The following is a 21,655-nucleotide window of genomic DNA, read 5'->3' on the forward strand; positions in this document are numbered from 1 at the left end:
TTGTGGAATGAAAAACAAGAAATACAAAACAATGACAAAACATGCAAAATTGAAGATATCAATACACAGGAAAGTACAGAGGAAATAGCTATGGAAGAATTAGAAAAATAATTTAAAAACTCAAGAAATAGAAAAAGCCCAGGCCTGGATGGAATATGTGTTGAGCTCTTTAAATATGTAGACAATAGATTAAAAGAAAACCTACTTAAACTCTTCAATAATATCTGTAAATATCAAAAGATTCCAAAAGAATAGGAAACTGGAGTAGTAATAAATATTCACAAAAAAGGTCCCAAGGACAAATGTGGAAATTACAGAGGCATTATTCTCTTAATAGCAGCATCTAAACTATATGCAAACATTTTAAAGAACAAACTAATTAAATATACAGAAAATTATTTAGAAGAACAGTGTGGTTTTAGGAGAGGGAGAGGATGTACAGATGCCTCTTTCAAGCAAAGAAAAGAATTTAATCTGCCCACTTTTCTTCTATTTATTGACTATGAAAAGGCATATGATAACTTGAACAGAAATCTACTCTGGAAAATATTACAAGACGATAAAATACCCACTCAATTAATTAATGCAATAAAAAGTCTACAAGGAGAAACAAAAATTTGCATCAAATTTGCAGATGGAACATTATCAGAACCCATAACTCTATATAAAGGAGTAAAACAAGGCTGTGGCTTATCCCCAATCCTATTCAACATTTATATAAACAGAATCCTAAAAGAATGGAAAACAACTGTCAAAGATGGAGGTAAACTAACAAATAATACACAGCTAAATACAATACTTTATGCAGGTGATCAAGTACTAATTTCAAATTCAGAAATCATCTAAATGAAATAGCAAAAAAATTTTAAATGAAAATCTCTGAAACAAAAACAAAAGCTATGGCAATGTGTGGAAACATCATTCAAAAAGTCAAAATTATGCTTAACAATAAAATAATAGAACAAGTTACAGAATTCAAATACTTGGAAAGTATAATCTTGCAATACAATACTGATTCACAATCAGAAGAAACTTCAAATTTAAAATAGAATGAATGGCATAATCAAAAGAAATTTTGGAAAACAAATGACCAAAGAAACTCGATTAAGATTACACAATATGACCTCTAAACCATCTCTCAAATTTGGAAGCGAAACTTGGATTCGAAAACAAAGAAACAAACATAGACTGAAAGCATCACAGATGAAGTTTCTAAGACCTCTCCTGGGACTCACTAGATTAGATAAAAAGAAAAACACAGAAATAAGAGAACAATTAGATACAAAAAACATCACACAAGAAATAGAAGAATATCAGCAAAATTGGCTACATCACATAGAAAGGATGAATAACAATAGGATTCCCAAATTCCTGACATGTACCCTCAAGGGGTGTGTTATGGATTTTAAGATTCAGCAGGATAAATATGTCAGTTGAATGAACCTCTCACGATGAGTCTGTCGATTCCATGGAGAGTGCAATAATAATAATAATAACTGCTTCAAAAATTTGCATTTCTCAAATGCAAATTTTTGATGACTGGGACTTTCACAATGCATTCGACCTCTTGTCTATAGGGCTGCTGCATTAAAACTTTGCTGAATTATTGCGTATTATTATAATAGAGGGAGGTAAAATAGAAATCATTGAAAGTAATCATTTATTGGGGTCCAGAATCAGAAATTATAGTAAATATAAAGATGAAATTAAAAGAAGGATAGTAATGGGGAAAAAAGCTATGTTAAACCTGACAAAAATTATGAAAGATAAAGGTGTGAGTACTAACACCATGTTCTAACATAAAAATGTGCACAAATTCACATGGAGAGTAGAGGCAAGGAATAAGAAAACTCTCATTGACTATGTTATTGTTGATAGTGATGTTTTCTCCCTGGTGCAGGACACCAGAGTGTACAGAATATTTGAAATTGGAAGTGATCACCATTTAGTCTTGAGCAGAATAAAATTGAATTTCATATTGAAAAGAAGAACATGTAAGAAAGTTTTAAAGCAAATAAAAGTTGAGCAGCTCTCAGATGTGAACTGTAGACTAAAACACACAAAGATTATTGAAGAAAAAATGAAAGCATTTGGGAACAGGAACCAAACCTTGGAAATTCAGTGGCAAACCCTAATGAAAACTGATTAATTCAGCCAGAAAGGCATGTGGTGAGGTTGTCTGCAAGGATAGAAAAATCAGAACTCCATGGTGGACACAAGAAGTTAAAGAGGCAGTGAAGGATAACAAGAAAGCATATCAAAGTTCATGGCAAATAAGTCAGCGTGTGCTCTTAGGGAATACAGAGACATATGTAAGAAAATTAAACACTGTGTAAAACTAGCTAAACAAAAGTCATGGGAAGACTTTGGTAAGAACATAGAAAATAATTATCAAGAAGGTGGTAAGATATTCTGGATGTTGTTGAAGCAGCTCAGAAATGGAGGAAAGAAAGAATGTTGTAAAAGGAATTAGAGATGATAAAGGTACATGAAAACTGGAGAAAAAGACATTCAAGTGATGTGAAGTCATACCACCTTTACCATGAGTTGCCCCAGTCCTGAAAATACTTCAGGTGCAAACTTTGTTTGTTTACACTTGGATAAAGGATTAAACCAAGTATACAATTTCCTGGCATCTTTAATTTATAAAAGAACTTAACTTGAACTTACAAATGCTGAAAAAAAGGACAAGAGGCTGAGTGGGATGGAGAGTCTTTGTTCACAAGATCACCAAGAGTTGAAAACAACTGGATGGCACATAACAAAAACACATCACAGGCACCTAAAAATATCTATCTTGATCACAGATCAGCCATTTCCACTCACTAGTAACTGTTCAGAAGAGCATTATACTTGTTCACAAGGGATTGCCAAATGAATGGGTATATAATAATACTACTCGGGTTCTCTTGTAACTTTCTGAAGTACTAGAAACTGGGTCATACTTTCCATGCTTTTATAATAGTTAGATTCTAAAAAGAAAATTATCAACAGCTTTAAGAATTGTATTAACCAACTGATTCAATTGCAGCTTTTCCCACTTAAGTAGGGTTGCTGTTTGTCTTGAGTCTCCTCCACAACCTCCTGTCTTGGGCAGTAGCCACATCCAAGTTCTTCATCCTCAAGTCCTCCTCCACCATCTCTCTCCATCTCTTCTTTGGCCATCTGCATTTCCTCCTCCCCTGCACATCCATCTGCATGACTTTTCTTCCCACATACTCTTCCTCCCTCCTCATCTCACATGACCAAACCATCTCAATCTTACCTCCTGTATCTTTGCTCCTAAGGTTGTAACTTTCACCATTTCCCCTTACATAGTCATTTCTCAGACAATTCTTTCTGGTCACACCGCACATCCACCTAAGCATTCTCATCTTTGCTACCTCCATCCTGCTGATGTTATTTTTCCTGAGGGCAACAGTATCCATAGCATATGTCATAGCTGGTCTCACTACTGTCCTGTAGATTTTGCCTTTTAGATTGATTGGCACCCTCTCATCACATAGCACTCCAGCCATCTCTCTCAGTTCTTCCATCCTGCTTGTATCCTGTATCCCACTTCCTTCTCAGCCTCATCATCCTCTTTCATTGTTGAACCTAAGTATCTAAAGTCACTGACCTTCCTGATGACATCTCCTTCCAGCTCTAGATCTGTCTCCTGGTTGCCATCCACATTGCAACACATATATTCTGTCTTACCTCTGCTCAGTCTCATACCTCTCTCTCTCTCTCTCCCAGTACTTTCCTCCAACTTTCCAGTTTAGCTGCCACTTCTCATGATTCTGCACACAGAACGAAATTTTTAGAAATTTTAATTAACTGGACATTTTAATATGATCATCCTGCCCAAGAAAGGCTGTAAATCTAGAATACATTAGCGTTAATGTCATAGGTTGGGTAAGGGTTAAATAATCTGGAAACCCTACTACAGCGACCAAAACATGGAACTTTCTCAAGCCAATTCAGCTTTGCCACAAAGTCTCATACTTGGACTTTGTGGCAAAGACTCAGACTTATTTGCCAGGAACTTTTGATATGCTTTCTTCTTTTCCTTCACTGCCTCTTTAACTTCCTGTGTCCACCCATGGAGTTCTAATTTTTCTATACTTGCAGACAACCTCACCATATGCCTCTCTGGCTAAATCAATCAGGGTTTTCTTCAAGGTTTGCCACTGAATCACCAAGGTTTCATTCCTGTTCTCAAACTCTTTCATTTTTTTCTTCAATCATCTTTGTGTATATTTAGTCTACACTTCACATCTGAGAGCAGCTCAACTTTTATTCTCTTTAAAACTTTCTTACAAGTTATTCTTTTCAATATGAAATTCAATTTTATCCTGCTCAAGACTAAATAGTGATCACTTCCAATTTCAAATCCTCTGTACACTCTGGTGTCCTGCACCAGGGAGAAAACATCACTATCAACAATAACATAGTCAATGAGATTTTTCTTATTCCTTCCCTCTTCTCTCCATGTGAATTTATGCACATTTTTATGTTGGAACATGGTGTTATTAATAACCAGTCCATGTCCTGAGCAGAAATCCAACAGATATTTGCCATTAATATTAGCTTTGCTCTTTTCTCCAAATTTTCCCAAAATATTTTTGTATGTCTCACAATCATTTCCTACTCCGCTATTTAGATCCCCAACAAGAACCAACTTTTCCTTTTTCATTGCGTCAGTTGCTTTTTCTAAATCCTCAAAAAATTCCTCCACTTTTACTTTAGTAGAACCTTCTGTGGGACCATAGGCACAAATAAGTCTCATTGTCCAATTCCCTGTTCTCATATTTGCCCACATTACTCTACTTGAGACTGACTGCCATTCAAGAAGATTAGCGTCATGTTTTGTGTTGAATACTATGGCTACTCCTTCTTTTCCTTGATTGTCATTGCCTGAATATAACACTTTGTATTTATTGCTCAGAAAGATCTCACCAGTTTTTGTCTTTTTTGTTTCAGTCACCCCTATTATGTCGATCTGGTACTTATCTAATTCCTCAGCTAGCTCCATTTCTTTGCCATTCAGGCTTCTTATGTTGATAGTACTGATCTTTAACTGTGGTGATGTTGAGTTGGGGTGTGTTTTCAGATTTGTTCCAGTAGCTGACTTTTTGCTGTTTGCCCTGGTTCCCTGGCAAAAACAACGGGGGCTTTGTTTAATTGGGCGACACCCCAGTCGGCATGAAATTTTGTCATGTGTACTATCATGTTTTATTTTGGTTTAACCAATAAGAATACAATTTGGTCGGCTAAATCCCAAATTGCCAGTCCATCCTTGTTCGTCAGTATCCAAGTAGATACTCAATAGGGTGCACCACAAGAAGGTGAGGATTGGACATTAGGTCAGAAGCTCTGGTCGGTTCTCCGCATTTCTTTAAATTCTATGTGGAGGTCTCCTCTCAGTTATACAGCTTTGACCCTTAAGCACCCCTGAACTATCCTCTTATTGCATAAATCCTTTAGTCTGCAGTATGAAACTGAAGAAATCTTCTGCTCAAAAGATATGTATGTAAATTTCGTAAACAGTGATTATCATTTAAGCGCATTCCCTTTCACTAACAGGACATGAAACAGAAGACAACTTTCAATTTACAAAGCAAAATGTACAATAACCTACTGATTATCTCACCTTCAAAACTTTGATCTATCAAATTTCAAACCTGAAGAACTGACTCCTGAAATTGCACTTCCATGCATTATATAATTGTTCTTGTACTTCACACCCCTTTATTGGAATATATATATAATATTGGTTAAAACATTTATATGTGTAAAGGCATACTAAACTGTAACGATGAGGGACACATTACAGAAGCATCTACTGTCAATAACTTGTAACCAAATAAGTCAATGAACTGTTAATAAAACAAAATATAGTTTGATATCTCTACTTAATTTCATTAGACTATTTTTCAACATTAATTACATTCCCTTTCAATAAATTTTCTTCAGTATGTAATAAGCTTTTCAGCTGCTGTGATTAAACCTCTCTCCAGGTTGTTTTTAGAAGATTTTCTCATCTCTACTTTTGATGGATAAAATTTTTTGACGGATTAAAATGGATATCCTTAAGATGTGTCTTCAGTTTAGGAAATAAGTCTGATTGATCCAAGTCTGGGTTAAAGACAGATTTATAAAAACCTTGTAAACTGGCAATGAGAATTACAAGGTTTTTATAATTCCGCCTTCAGTGAAATTCAATAGTAGAGAATTTCACGCATCTAAAATTTTTGATGCGTGCAAATTCAGTTCAATTCAAAAAATTAAATTAATGCATACAAGATTAAAACAAAAGAAACTGAACTTTGAACATCACTATATACTAAACTGTAACGAATGAAAGAACAAGAAAACAGAGACAACATAAGGCCACTCACACACACACATACATGTGAATTGCTTTCAAAATCTACTTCCTTACATGAGGGATATTCTAAAATATAAAAGGAAAAAGAATCATGAAGAAGTTGAAATGAAAAAAAAATCACTTTTTTTTTGACAATTAGACACATATTTATGGCAGTCAATAATAATATAAAATTTTTCACCAATTAGTTTTTGGGATCATTTACTTCATGCACTAACTTTGTTCCCTTACACTTGGATAAAAGATTAAACCAAGAATATAATTTCTTGGCACCTTTAATTTATAGTACAACCAAGTGAAAAACTTTCAACTTTCTAGTTGGACTTAATACGAAACCCAATGGGTGGTAGATGACCTTCATTACACAGCGATATACCCACCACCTGACTTATTGAGGCCAGAAGTGACAAATGCCTTATCTGGTCTGTAGAGTAAGGGTTCTGGTTTCTCTCTCCCCCCCCCTGCTTTTTTTTTTCTATGTAGTATGAGTGATACCTTCAAGGACATTTCAAACATCATACTTGCATACTTAGGAACACCAGAAACTTCCATTTCAAAGGTACATCAAGAATACAGCAAACCAGCTACCAGAAAGTGTATGGACCTGAACTTGTCAGAAACAAGTCAGGAGGTTTCCTAGTCAACTGTTGCATAATTCTGCTGCAACATACTCTTCAAGTCGTGGAGAGAGTGCGTAATGGCATGTGGGAAGCCTGTCAAGGGTCACATTGTGGCAAAGGAGAACTGATCACTCTCTGTATGGGTGCAATGTACAAGAGTTTCTCTCACTGGATATCCCTAATAATATATTCCACCTAACCATAAGTGAACCTATAATGAAATATACAAATACTGATGACACTACAACAAATGGAAATCTTCCTCAAAAACCAATCGCAGCAAAACAGACAGCCCAAGCACACCCTACAAATTATGCCAGAATCTCCACAATAAAAAATCACTTTCACATACACTTTACTAATATCTGAGATATAAACACCAACATAACACCTGTTACTCTTGATAGACACCCTGCTTTTGACTTCCTCTAGATCAAGGTTTCCTTGCTCCATTTACCAACCTCCAAACTCCAAAAAGCACTCTGACCTTCAAAGCAAAGCTCCATCTGAAATCCAGGTATCCAAATGGTGACATCATCTTCTGAGGTGATATTGATGTCCACAATTCCAACTTGCTCCCTTTTTCCTGTACTACTGACTAAGATGCAGAATTTTTTGCTATAAGCAATGACCTACATGTACCTCTAGAGTGATCATTACTCAGACTCTAGAAGTACATCTACCTACCCATCCACCCAAATTCTTGATAACCTTCTTGATTCTCTCAATACTCATGATATCACTTTTAACCAGTTTTCCTTCTATAAGGAAGGAGAACTCTTGCCTTCCTTCCAGAAGTTACCTCTCCTCTTAATACCTCAGATCACAATCTTGTGCAAGTTTCCTCTCTACCAGAATGCCTTTCTTAACTCAACCTCATGTCCTTTGGCACTACAAATATGCCAAGCAGGACAACTTTCAGAATTTTAACTCTTTCTTTCCATGGTCTGACTATTGCTTCCACCCTATCATCGAGTCAAGAAATTATCCTTATTGGCATGAAGGCTATCATTATCATTCCCCATTGTATTCAAAATTCTCAGCCACTTTCCAAGCACTGGTTTATCATAAAGTTTACCAAAGCAGTTGAAAAAAGAAAAAACCCAACTTCGTACTCAGACTATGTTTGAAGCATGCAATAAATGCAAAATGACCATCAGTAGATCTAAATCTAGCTTTTCCAACATTGTGTTAAGACAAACAAAAATAAAATTATATGATCTGAGAAATCGATAATGGAATGAATTTTCAAAGAAAAGAACTTCAGTAGAAGTTTGAAACATAAAATAATACAAAGAGAGAAATGGAAGATTATGATCTTGAAAATTATCAGCTTGATTTTTTTTTTTTGAAATCTTGTTTCTGTCCTAATAGAAGTCAATGAAAAAGATAATAAACTTTCTTTTTCAATATACAGAAAACCCACCAACACAGAAAGACTTCTTAATGCAGCCTCACACCACCACCCTTAGCAAAAAATAGGTCTAATAAAAACCATGAGGGACAGAGCTTATAATATTTCCAGCACAGAAAAACAAAGAAATGAAGAATGAGAATATTTAACACATATCCTCAAAAAAATGGTTATGAACCCAAGACTATCAAAAAAATCCTCCACACACCTCCTACAAGCATCTCAGAAACAAGATTTCAAAAACGCTATCACGCTTCCATATATCAAGAATGTTACAGACAAGATGGCTAAATTACTAAACAAACATAACATTAAAGTAGCCTTTTTGCTGCTGGAAAAAATTTCGAGATTTCTATATCCCCCGAAACCTCCACATCATCCTTTAAAAAACCCAGGCGTTTATAAAATTTATTGTTCTTGTGCCATCTGCTACGTAGGACAGACAGGAAGATCCGGGGAAATACGCAAGAACGAACACTAAAAAGATGTGCAAAACAGAAGAGAACACAAATCAGGTCTAGCTTTCCATACCACTTCCACCAGCCACAATGCACTCCAGCAGAAAACAAACATGTCTTACATAGAAAAAAAACTGTTACATAAGAAAAATTAAAGAAGCTGCAAACATGCTTAGAATTCCAACACAATGCAATAAAAACCAGGGCCTAATTCTGCACCAAGTTTGGTCAGCTTTGATAAAAAATATACCTCAGTCAGACCTCGGACATTATGAACGTGAACAACAGAACGTGGCATCATCCAGCATGGTTCAAACTTAGCACTGCTTTGAATCTGCATTCTAATTTTTAATTTTATGAACAGTTAGATGGCTACAACTGTATAATATGAACTATTTTTGAATAATTTTTTATTTTTGTGTTTTGGACTTTAAGTTGCCTTTTACCCCTGAAGATGCGAGTCAAATGACTTACAAAACTTGTCGGGTTTTATTTCTTTATTGTGTTTTAGCTTAATAAAAAAATGTGGTCCAATTACCGGAATATGCCTTATGAGATGTCTATTCGGTTTTCTTCTTTTCTGATAATCAGTTATAATATGGCTGTAGAACTGTCTCGATTCCTCTCTAAACAGTTGAGCTCTGCTCCCAGTCATGGCTGTTGCTACAGAAGATCTCACATCCCATAAAGGAATTGGAGAATAGGAGTGGCCATCAAGGGCAAGAGTAGGACCAGTCAGACTTAACTTTTCAGCATCCTGTTGTCTGGTAAACACCAGTGCATGTTTGTCAGTTGACTTGCAGTTCTTAGCCTGTGGTTAATGTAATTTCATTTTTCTCATTGCATTTTATATTCCATTTTTTGTTTAATTATTTAAATTTTAGAGTTTAATCATCTAGTATTGTAGTTTTATTACAATGTCAGGACCATGTGTTAGGAAGTCAGGCAGTCATGACTCATCATCCCTATCAATTGTGATCTATGAGATAAGCAAAAGTGAAGTAGGTGTAAGATGAAGCAGAGTAAACTGAGTCATACCTGTAATAAACTTTCTTTGGTCATCAGGGGTTTGCTAAAGGCAAATGTATACTATAATAATGTTAACTTAATCATGTAATAATATCACAGTACAGAATAAATTCTTTGAAGATACTTATTATTAATAATGATAAGTATCTTCAAAGAATTTATTGTATATAATATACTTCATCATCCTCCTCCTCCTTTCAGGAATTTAGGCCCAGTGGCCTGTTCCGAGCTCTTTCCATCTTTTCCTTGATCATCCCTGACTTCTATATATCTTCCAACTGGGTCATATCAGAGCATTTTTTGGGGTAATCTTGAACTGTTCATTTTTTCGATATGTTCAATCCACTTTCGGTATTCATATACTTTGTCCAATAGTCTATTTTTAGTTCTTTACATATTTCTGTGCTGCTTCTTTTGTTTCAGAGAGTATAGCCTGCTGTTCTTCACAGGAATTTCATTTCTCCAGTTTCTGTTTTTTTTTCTTTTGCAGTTTTTATGGTCCATAATTCACTTCCATATGGTAGAGGTCTTGCCAAAACTCTATAAACTCTTATTCTTGTTTGCTTTTGAACTTGGTTAGGTTTGAAAAATAATATTATACTTCTATATTATAATATTATATAAAATAATAATATACTTCATTATCCATAAAGAATGAAGTTGAAAAATATGTAGCTAAATTTGAAATAACTCTAAACACCTGCAACTGAAGAGGATGACACTTCTGATTATATTAGAAGATTTTTGAAAATCATTCATGAGTACAAAAATAAAAATTTCATGATTCTGCACTAGGCCTGTTCTCCTTCCAATGAAATGACATAACTTGAGAAGAATCCCAACATGTTTGAACAATAGATTCAGGATATACCTAGCTCTCAAGGAAATATCTGGAAGTGAGCCCAAATGAAAATAAAATAAAGTACATAAATATTTACGTACTTCAGTTTTAACTATTCTGAATGAAATCTTGAGCAATCGATGGAAAAATTATCCAAGAATGTTTCTACTATTCTCTTGTTGTAGTTAAAAAAAAAAAATGCTACATTTTTGCAACAAATGAGAAGAAATTTGCTATAGCAGATGTTAGAAAAGTGTTGCAGATGATCTTGATATATTGAAACTACATGGTTTGTCACTAAAACCATATATAAGTTGAGTTATGTATATTCATTCTTGTAGCTTATCTTCTTCCACTCACCTTCAATAACACCAAATTAGATAACTAAGATAGATTTCTCGTTAAACTATCCTTTAGCCCTAACAATTATCTAACTCTTTAAGAAGTTACATAAATTGAGGGGGGAAAATTGGAATACTGGAGGGAAAAATCAAACTATTTTTGCATAACAAGAACTTTTTTTCTTATTTATTAACATGTTCATGCTGGACAAAGTTGAATTATCATGAATTGTATTGGTTAATTGGGGGGGGGGGGGAGTGAGTAAGGCATGATACAAATTGTGGCACAGGATTTCTGCTGTAACTGATGCTATTCAGAAGAGAGATCTATGACCTCCAGGAATGTATAAGATACTATGATAGCATTATAAAAACTTTGATTTACATTACAATGAATCTCAATATAGTAAACCTGAAACACTACAGGAGTAGTTTGTTATAGTGAATTTTCTTTAGTGCTGTTTAGTTTTTGGTAATTTGTTACAGTTACTGAGCGAGTTCATTATAATGGTGTTTGCTATAATGAGAGTTGGCTTTATTTACTCTCTATTAACGATTTTCTTCAAAATTAATCTATTATTTGTTGGGTCTTTAATGCAGATCTCTTACATTCAGTTTCCTAAGGCACTAAAAACTAAATCAATCAAAATAAATCTTGGACTATTCCTTACCATCCAATGAAAGTTGGCTGGTAAGTTTGCAAAAAATGGTTTTGCAAACTTTTCTTTTTTCATTCTGTTTAAGTAACCATACTACCTTACCTCTGCTCATACATTTCTTGAATACTAACAATGTCAAGTTCCTTTCCAATATCTTCCTTTCGATAATTCTGACAAGAGTGTCACCTGCTTACTCTTCTAATTTTCATTTTTTTTCTAGAATTCTTATTTCTTAGTTGCTAGCCTACAATTGGTTCTTTTATTTCTAACCCAATTCAAAAATACATTAAAATTGGATCATTTGGCTTATTTCTCTCCTGTTTCATATAATCTATTTTCATATTTAATTCTCCATCTTTTTAAACCTTTCAAATTGTTGCACACCTAGTGAGCAGGAGAAGAGTAAGATGATTCCATTATACAAGGGTAGGGCTAGGACAGAAGCAGCCAATATCTCTGCAGTGGTCTAGAAGGTATCTTTGGAGAAGGTGATCAGGAGATACACCAAGAGGTGGGCAGTGACATCTTGATCCTCTACAGCTTGTTAAAAGGTAGGTCTTCCTTTAATAATCTGCACATTTTTATAACAGAGTACCTGTAGAGTTGGATAAGAGGAGCGAATATACCACAATACTTTTGGATCTTGACAAGGCATTTCACAGGATATTTTAACATGTGAGATAGGTCGTTAAACAAACTCAAAGGGTGGATATACAAATTAAACTTGTGGCATGGATACGAGAATGGCTGAGTAACAGATCAAAAAGTGATATATGAAAGTGCTGAATCTACGAGAAGAAGGGTGACAAGTCAAATCCTATAGTGTTTTGTGCTTTGGCCATTGTTGTTTAATTCATATATTTAATGATACTGAGATTGGACTGGATAGTAATATACAATTATCTGCTGAATACAAAGCTAGAAAGGGTGGCAAGCTCAAAGAAAAATCTTTGAGCAATTAGACACAAAATTGCAAAAGTGGTTCATTCATTACATAAGACAACTGCAATATTGAACAGAACACTAACTTGTATATACAGGCAACCCTTGTATAACGCGGATGTTAGGTTCCATAGAAATGCTGCGTTATATAAATCGCGTCATGTGAGACTAAAATCAGATAGAAAAAGTAGGGTTATGTTTCAAAATCGTTACACACACACACACACACACACACACACACATATATATATATATATCACATCTTCTCATCTTCCTTTTACCCTCTTTTACATTGCAGTGTTGAGGGTTTATTAATCATCGGACCTCAAACCATTCAGAGGACAAGGTGGTCAAGCCCTATGCCCTGGTGTATCCTATGTCCTGTACTGTTGAGTTCTCAAGACCGGTTTGCCTGCTTTGCAGGATGAAAAACCCCAGGATAAACTGGGGGAAAAAGCCTTGCTGTCCACGCCCAAGACCAGCTAACTTGGCTATGGCTGAGGAAGATCCTTAAGCTCCTCATGTCACCGACAAGAATTGAACCTGGGACACTCCTTCCCCAGGCATATGGTTGCGAAGTGCACAGCCACTAGGCTAATCTGGCATATACAACAAAAACAGATTTTTATTTAATTCAGGTAATTCATGTAAGTTAAGAAAACATAAACTATGAAACAAATACAGTACTATAAAATTATAAAAGTCGCAAATTGTACGTGTACAATTTGAAATTTTTATTCAAGTGCAAAGTGTGTTGCTCACGTACACGAGCAACGTTCTTTGCACTTACTGTTGACACAGCAATAACACTGTCTCGGATTTTATGTTCATTTCGTTTAATTGTTCAAATTGTAGATTCATTTAAATTCAAAGTCCTTGCAACTCATGGTTTTTCTCCATTTTTCAACCGATCCAAGATTTTAATTTTTTCTTCGAGAGAAATTAATTTTCTTTTCAATGCTGGTTTTTTCCCTTTCATTGCAGTTTCAGTGGCCATTAGCATAAAAATAATTTTTTTTTATTTAAAAAAAAAAACATTACATATTAATTATGTATGTAACTCACCAGAAAATAAAGTGCTCAGCTTGAGATTAACAAACTTATGATTTTTAATGAGTTTTCCTGGCAGAAAACAAAGACAATTTTCAACAATAAACTCTTTATATGGTAAACAGTTGATGCTACACAAAAAAAATATGTACATGTGTGCTAAATGGTATTTCCCCTAATATAAATTCGCTACTTATAACTACATGTGCAATAAGGGCAGACAAATTTAACGAAGATAAAATGTAGTTTTTAGTAGCACGGTGAAAAATATATGAAAAGATAAAAGGTTACTACAATTTGCAGACAGCATTATACCGAAACTGCATTATACGAATGTTACTTGTATACATAAAGAGCTATTCTTCCACTGTACAAAGCTTTGATAAGACCACATCTTGACCACTGTGATCATATATGGTAACCTGGGTTTCAGAACACAGGATAACTTATTTTGCTTATGAAATCATGCATATGAGAAAAAAAAAACTAAGGAAATATGGTTTTTAAGTTTAAGTAACAGACTGGAGAAAGGATATGTGTTTAAGGGGATCTTACAATATAGATACAAGTAATATTTTACAGCTTCTAGCAGGTGAGGGAAGAACTGTGGGTCATGCCTGGACTCTAACTGAAGATGTGGCCTGGAAGCATGAAGGATTCAGGTATTTCTCACGGCATATGTCGATTGTGTGGAATGAGCTACTAGTGAATGTTATGTATGCATCTTTGGTGAATGTTTTCAAAGATATGGCAGTTATTTAGGCAGTATGTGGAAAACAGGAAGACTTCATCAATGAGACCATGACTCCCTAAAGAAGCCTATCTAATAATAATCTTCTCTAAACTCTAATTTTCTTTAAATAGCCAAGTATTGTAATCATTCCACAGTTCACCATTTAGAATAAAGTTAAAGTTTTTCATGTTCCTGCCTACATTCAAGGTTATTAAATGCTCGATTTCAGATGAAACTGGTTACAATTCAGTTAAAGACTCATGAAAAACTAGTAGATTTGTATAACATCATGCAGAATCTCATTTTGATATCAGGTATAATGTTGCTTTCTTTCATTACGTGATCCATATAGATGATGAATAAAGTGCATATGATACATCCTTGTCTTACACCTAATTTTACATGAAACCATCTTCTTATACATCCTTTAAATTCTAACTGCTAAGTTTCAACTTATTAGAGGCTCTAAATATCTCTGTATAATGTCCCATTTATAGTATATAACTGCAGTTTTGAAAAGCTTTACTCTTGACAGTTGTCATATATAGATATTCAGATCTACAAACCCTAAATACAGATACTTGTTATAATCCCACGATTTGTTAACTATCATCATTATCATCATTAAATTCCTGATATATACCCTAAGGGGTGTACAGGATATGATAGTACTACATCAAAAATTACGTTACTAACTTCCTATCTACAATTTCCCTCCAAATCAGTCTGTTACCTGTCAAGACTTCAACATTATCAGATCTTATATTTCTATCTTCTAAGGCACTTTTTACTGTATCAATCCACCTATATCTTGTTCTTCCTCTGGGTCTTTTTCCTGCTAACCTGGCAGAGGATTGTTTTGCTAATCTTTCCTCTCCCATTCTGTTTAAGTGACCATACCACCTGAGATTAGCTGTGCTAACACATTCCTGGATGCTGACAATGTCGAGTTCTTTCCTAATATCCTCATTTTTAATATGATATTGCCACTGATCACATATGAGAGCTGCTCAACTTTTATTCACTTTAAAACTTTCTTTTTAAAATGTTCTTCTTTTCAATACGAATTTCAATTTTATCCTGCTCAAGACTAAATGGTGATCACTTCCAATTTCAAATCCTCTGTACACTCTGGTGTCCTGCACCAGGTAGAAAACATCACTATCAATAATAATACAGTCTTCTTCTTCTTCTGCAGCTTCTCCCACTTAAGTGGGGTCACTGTTTCTTATGAGTCTCCTCCACATCTTCCTGTCTTGGGCTGTCACCACATCCAAGTTCTTCATCTTCAAGTCCTCTTCTACCAGCTCCCTCCATCTCTTCTTTGGCCGCCCACGCTTCCGCCTTCCTTGCACATCCATCTGCATGACCCTTCTTCCCACATATTCGTCCTCCCTCCTCATCACATGACCAAACCATCTCAACCTTGCCTCCTGTATTTTCGCTCCTAAGTTCGTAACTTTCACTGTTCCCCTGACATAGTCATTTCTCAGATGATCCTTTCTGGTCACACCGCACATCCACCTAAGCATTCTCATCTCTGCTACTTCCATCCTGCTAATGTTATTTTTCCTCAGGGCCACAGTTTCTATAGCATATGTCATAGCTGGCCTCACTACTGTCCTATAAATTTTGCCTTTCAGGTTGATCGGCACCCTCTTATCACATAACACTCCAGCCATCTCCCTCCAGTTCCTCCAACCTGCTTGTATCCTGCATCCCACTTCCTTCTCACCTCCTCCATCTTCTTCCACTGTCGAACCTAAGTATCTAAAGTCTCTCACCTTCCTGATGACATTTCCTTCCAGCTCCAGGTCTGTCTCCTGGCCACCGCCCACTGCGCAACACATATACTCTGTCTTACTTCTGCTCAGTCTCATACCTCTCTCTTCCAGTACTTTTCTCCATCTTTCCAGTTTAGTTTCCGCTTCTTCTCTTGAATCTACACACAGCAAGATGTCATCTGCATACAACATTGTCCAAGGTGCATCTTCTCTCACCTCCTCTGTTACCACCTCCATCACAATATTAAACAGAAACGGACTTAATGCTGACCCTTGATGCAAGCCAACTGTTACTTGAAAACTTTCTGTCTGTCCCAAACAGGTCCGAACACTTGTCTTCACATTTCTGTACATTTCCTGCACCAACCTGACATATTTCTCCGGCACCTTCTTCTCCCTCAGACACCTCCAGACTTCTTGCCTTGGCACTCTATCGTATGCTTTCTCCAGATCAATAAATACCAGATGTAGCTCCCTTTGTTTCTCTCGATATTTTTCCATCATCTGTCGTAACCCAAAGATAGCATCTGTTGTTGATCTACCAGGCATGAAGCCAAATTGTTCCTTTGCAATCTCCACCTCCTCCCTCAATCTACCATCAAGAACCCTTTCTAGGATCTTCATTGTGTGGGACATTAACTTTATTCCTCTGTAATTTTTACAGTCTTGTGCATCCCCTTTACCCTTGTAGATGGGAACAAGAGTACTCTCCCTCCATTCCTCGGGTATATTTTCCTGTTGGCAAACTTTCATGAACAGGTCCCACAGCAGGTCAATTCCCTCTTCCTCCAGTGCCTTCCATGCCTCCACTGGAATTCTGTCGGTGCCCACCGCTTTTCCATTCCTCATCCTCTTCATGGCCTCCATCACTTCCATTCTACTGATGTTCTGCACCATCCCCTCAGAAGGCTGCCCATCTCCTCTGTGAGTCCTTGCATTTTCCTCATTGTCCAAGGTGCATCTTCTCTCACCTCCTCTGTTACCACCTCCATCACAATATTAAACAGAAACGGACTTAATGCTGACCCTTGATGCAAGCCAACTGTTACTTGAAAACTTTCTGTCTGTCCCAAACAGGTCCGAACACTTGTCTTCACATTTCTGTACATTTCCTGCACCAACCTGACATATTTCTCCGGCACCTTCTTCTCCCTCAGACACCTCCAGACTTCTTGCCTCATCAATAATAATACAGTCAATGAGACTTTTCTTATTCCTTGCCTCTTCTCTCCATGTGAATTTGTACACAATTTATTATGTTGGAACATGGCGTTAGTAATAACCAGTCCATGTTCTGAGCAGAAATCCAACAGATATTTGCCATTATTATTAGCTTTGCTTTTTTCTCCAAATTAACCCAAAATATTTTTGTATGGCTGGCAATAATTTCCTACTTATATTTAGATCCTCAACAAGGACCAACTTTTCCTTTTTCATTATGTCAGTTGCTTTCTCTAAAGCCTCAAAAAAATTTCTCCACTTCTACCTTTGTAGAACCTTCTGTGGGACCATAGGAACAAATAAGTCTCATTGTTCAGTTCCCCATTCTCATATTTGCCCACATCACTCTGCTTGAGACTGTCTACCATTCAAGAAGATTAGCCTCATATTTAGTGCTGAATACTATGGCTACTCCTTCTTTTCCTTGATTATCATTGCCTGAATATAACATTTTGTTTTATTACTCAGAAAGATCTCACCAGTTTTTGCCTTTTTTGTTTCAGTCACCCCTATTATGTCGGTCTGGTACTAATCCAGTTCCTCAGCTAGCTCCATTTCTTTGCCATTCAGGCTTCTTATGTTGATAGCACTGATCTTGAACTTTGGTGATGTTGAGTTGGGGTGGGTTTTAGGATTTCTTAACTAATTGTCTTAAAATAAAAGCCCAATCTATACCAAATGAAGTAGTGTCAATGCTCCATTTGGTTTAAAACGACTTACTCTTACCTAAGTTTCCCCCAACAATTTTTTATAGTCTCCTCACAAGTATGCATGCATAAAAGTGATCTAGAACACTCAGCAGCAAATTTCTTCTAATTCACAAATTCAGTTTTATTCTCTTTTTATAGATGGTATTTTAAGAGTTACACTCCAATTACCTGGAATTTGAATTTCTGACAAGGCTTCTCAATTATGCTGAAAGTTACAAGTTCACTTGGCTACAAATTAAACTTGCCAAGGTATTACATTCTTGTTAAATCCGTTATTCAAGTGTGAGCAAACAAAGTTTGTGCATGAAGTATCTTCACCAACTAGGCTACTTGTATAGAGTCTGATTACTTCATATCAATTGTATTAGCATTCCATAATGCAAAGCACACATCCTTTCAGACAAGTATAATGCTATGCATTATGGGAAGGGTCACTAGCCATGGTATCATGCTTTCTTCTTCCAAGGATTTAGAAAATCTTCTGCTCATCTCCTCCTGGGCCTTCCTCTGGATAAGTGTCCATTTGGTTTATATTTCCAGGCAATATTTGGCCAACTGTCTTCATTCATTCTTTCTACATGATTTTTCCAGTTCTTTCTATAGTTTGTGTTGTCTTCTGTTATGTTAATTATGGATAATTGTTTTCTTATTTCTTATCTTGTCTATTCTTTTATAGCCTGTGAGCAGTCTTAGGAACTTCATTTCTGCAGCTTCCACTTGTCTTTTATCTCATTCTCCCCAAGTCCATGTTTCACTGCCATATTTCAGAAGTGGTTTGGCTATTATTTTATATAGTTTTATTTGGGTTGTTCTCAACATCTGTTTATTGAAATGTCTGTTCAAAGTTCGAATGACTGCTAGGAATTTTTGCTTTTTATATGCAAAATTCTCTATTGGGGCTTATGTAATTTCCTAGATATTTAAATTTGTTCACTTGTTCTATTACTTTGTTGTGCATGACTAGTTTGCATTTTCATGTCATACTGCTTTTATTGTTTTGTTCAATACGTGTAGATTTTTTCTGTAATTAGTCTTCATTTTCAGTAAAAATACTTGATCGTCAGCATATAAAAGGCTGGTTAATTCTTTATTTCCTATTTCAATTCCCATGATTTTGTTTTTCCTCCACTCTCTTGAAATTTTTTCCTAGATATATATTGAAGAGTATTGGTGATAATCCATTTTCTTGAATGAGACCTCTATTGGTTTTAATTTTTTTGGTTGTTTCATTATTAATTTTAATATAGCTTTCTTCCATTATATTTGCTATTGCTGTTATGGTTTGAGGTGGAGCTTTCAATTCATACAGTATATTGATTAATTTTATTCTGTTGATTTGATCATATGCTTTCTCATAATTCAGGAAGGCCATATATGTTGGCAGGTTAAATTCTATTCTTTTTTCTATAATTTGAGTATAAATGTGGGATCTGTGCAGGATTTTCCTTTCCTAAAGCTGCATTGTTCTTCTCCAATAATTTCCTTGGCCCATGGTGTTAATTTACTTTTATGCTTTATTGATTTTTGGTTTTATTGGTTTCATGCTTTATTGAGGTTTTATTAGTGGGAGCCAGATTCAGAAGAGATACCAAGGTTGAATTAAAGAAATATATGACTTCTGCATTAATTCAAACTGGTATCTTTTCTGGATATGGCTCCCACTGCGGAGACCTCAATAAAGGTTGAAACTGTTCTGAGTAGTGATCCTTCACATAGTGCATAGCATTATACATTTCTGAAAGTATGCTTTGCATTATGAGATGCTAAGGAAATTGATATGACGTTATCAGCCTCTATATGTAAGCAGCCAAGTTGTAACTGTTTGCTTACACTTGAATAAAGGTTTAAACAAGAATATAATTTTTAGGCAAGTTTAATTTAATTTGGCTTCTCAATGCAATCACTGTAAGATGCTTACTTTCACATTTCAGCATATCTAGGTCAAAGATCATCTACTTCAGCCATCTTTTCACATTGCAAAAATTTCTTTATATTTCTCCTGGTCATGATGGATATGGCTATTCATTATGTTGTTTTCATCTCTGGTAATGTTAGGGATACTTATAAAAGCATTAAAATAATATTTGACAAAAAATAACTGTTTCAATGAATTATAAAGCAAATTCATCTAAAAAGTTGCCATTTCAATATACTATCATTTGATAAATTGTTCATTCACTAATTTTTCTTTAATAGATTGCCATTTCAATACCGTTGAGTGTAGAACTTTTTTTTTTAATAACCAGCAATTATTTCAATTCAACAAATGTTAACATGTTCGCTGCCACACTCCTCGGGCATAGTTTGTTCCCGCACGCCAAGCGCTTTTGCGTCTTCAAGGTCACTACGAGTAATCTCGTATCTGGCGTATCAGACAGAATTTTGTTTCATTAGCCAACTACGAGTAATCTCGTATACCCCCACCTATATATTACATGCACTGACGACTGTGTTTATTGCATCTAGTCTCTAAAAACCTTCAGTTTTGCCATGACTGACCAGTAAAAGAAAACTTACTGATAAAGAATTAGAAGCTTACGCTAATATGAGCGATGATGAATATCATTGCGAATGGAAGGATAAGAGGGAAGTTCTTTCCATTTCAAATATGCACAAATTTGAAATGGTTGAAGCGAAAAATCGGAATGGTAAAATGCAATTAAAAGCAAATATAGTTCAGGACTATAATTTGGGTATGTCAGGCATCGATCTTTCTGATCAAATGCTTTCTTACTATTCTGCCTTACGAAAGACAATTAGATGGCCAAAGAAATTGGTAATATGCATTTTTGATATATACATTCAAAATGCGCATATATTTTATAATATAATTACTGGAAATGCAATGACTGCGATAAAATTTAGAGATCAATTTATCTCAGTTTTTGTTGGAATGGATGAGCTTACAGCATCACAGAATATCAGCGGGATTCAGGATCTTTATTATTTGGAAATTTTACCACCTACAGAAAAAAAGAATCACCCGACAAAACCATGTCGAGTATGTACACGAAACAAACAACAACGTGAAACACGTTATTATTGTCCTGTTTGCCAGGAAAAACCACCATTGTGCGTGGAAAATTGTTTTAAAGTGTATCATTCGTAATTTGAATAAATTGGTTTTTATTTTATTGATTTCATTTTATTATTTTTATTGATTTTATTAGTTTTAATTTGATTTGCAAATTACGGGTTAACTCGTGCTTGGCATAGGACGTCAGTAATTGACATACGAATATATTCGTAGTTGGCTTCTGAGGCACATATATAATATACTATATTTTAGCTGAAATTATTTCCTTTCAACCAAGTCCCCAGACGTGCTCTCTGCTTTATTCACAAGCAAAAGGTCCAAATTAAGGTACTTATACTAAGGGTCAACTCGTGTTTCGTATAGGAGGTCGGTAATCGACATACGAGTATACTCGTAGTTGGCAGTGAACGTGTTAAACGCTAAATTTATTTGAAAAAAAAAAT

General features: G+C 35.4%; 1 protein-coding gene across 2 annotated transcripts in view; it reads right to left on the minus strand.

Moving 5' to 3' along the window:
- LOC150108495 (protection of telomeres protein 1-like) overlaps positions 1-21,655 on the minus strand; it is a 492,786-nt gene that overhangs the window by 318,334 nt on the left and 152,797 nt on the right. The gene's annotated exons all lie outside the window — the stretch shown is intronic.

The sequence above is a fragment of the Typopeltis vanoorti genome, chromosome 3 (genome assembly GCF_054136105.1).
Source record: "Typopeltis vanoorti isolate ZY-2024b chromosome 3, IOZ_Tvanoo_1.0, whole genome shotgun sequence".
In the NCBI taxonomy this organism is placed as follows: Eukaryota; Metazoa; Arthropoda; class Arachnida; order Uropygi; family Thelyphonidae; genus Typopeltis; species Typopeltis vanoorti.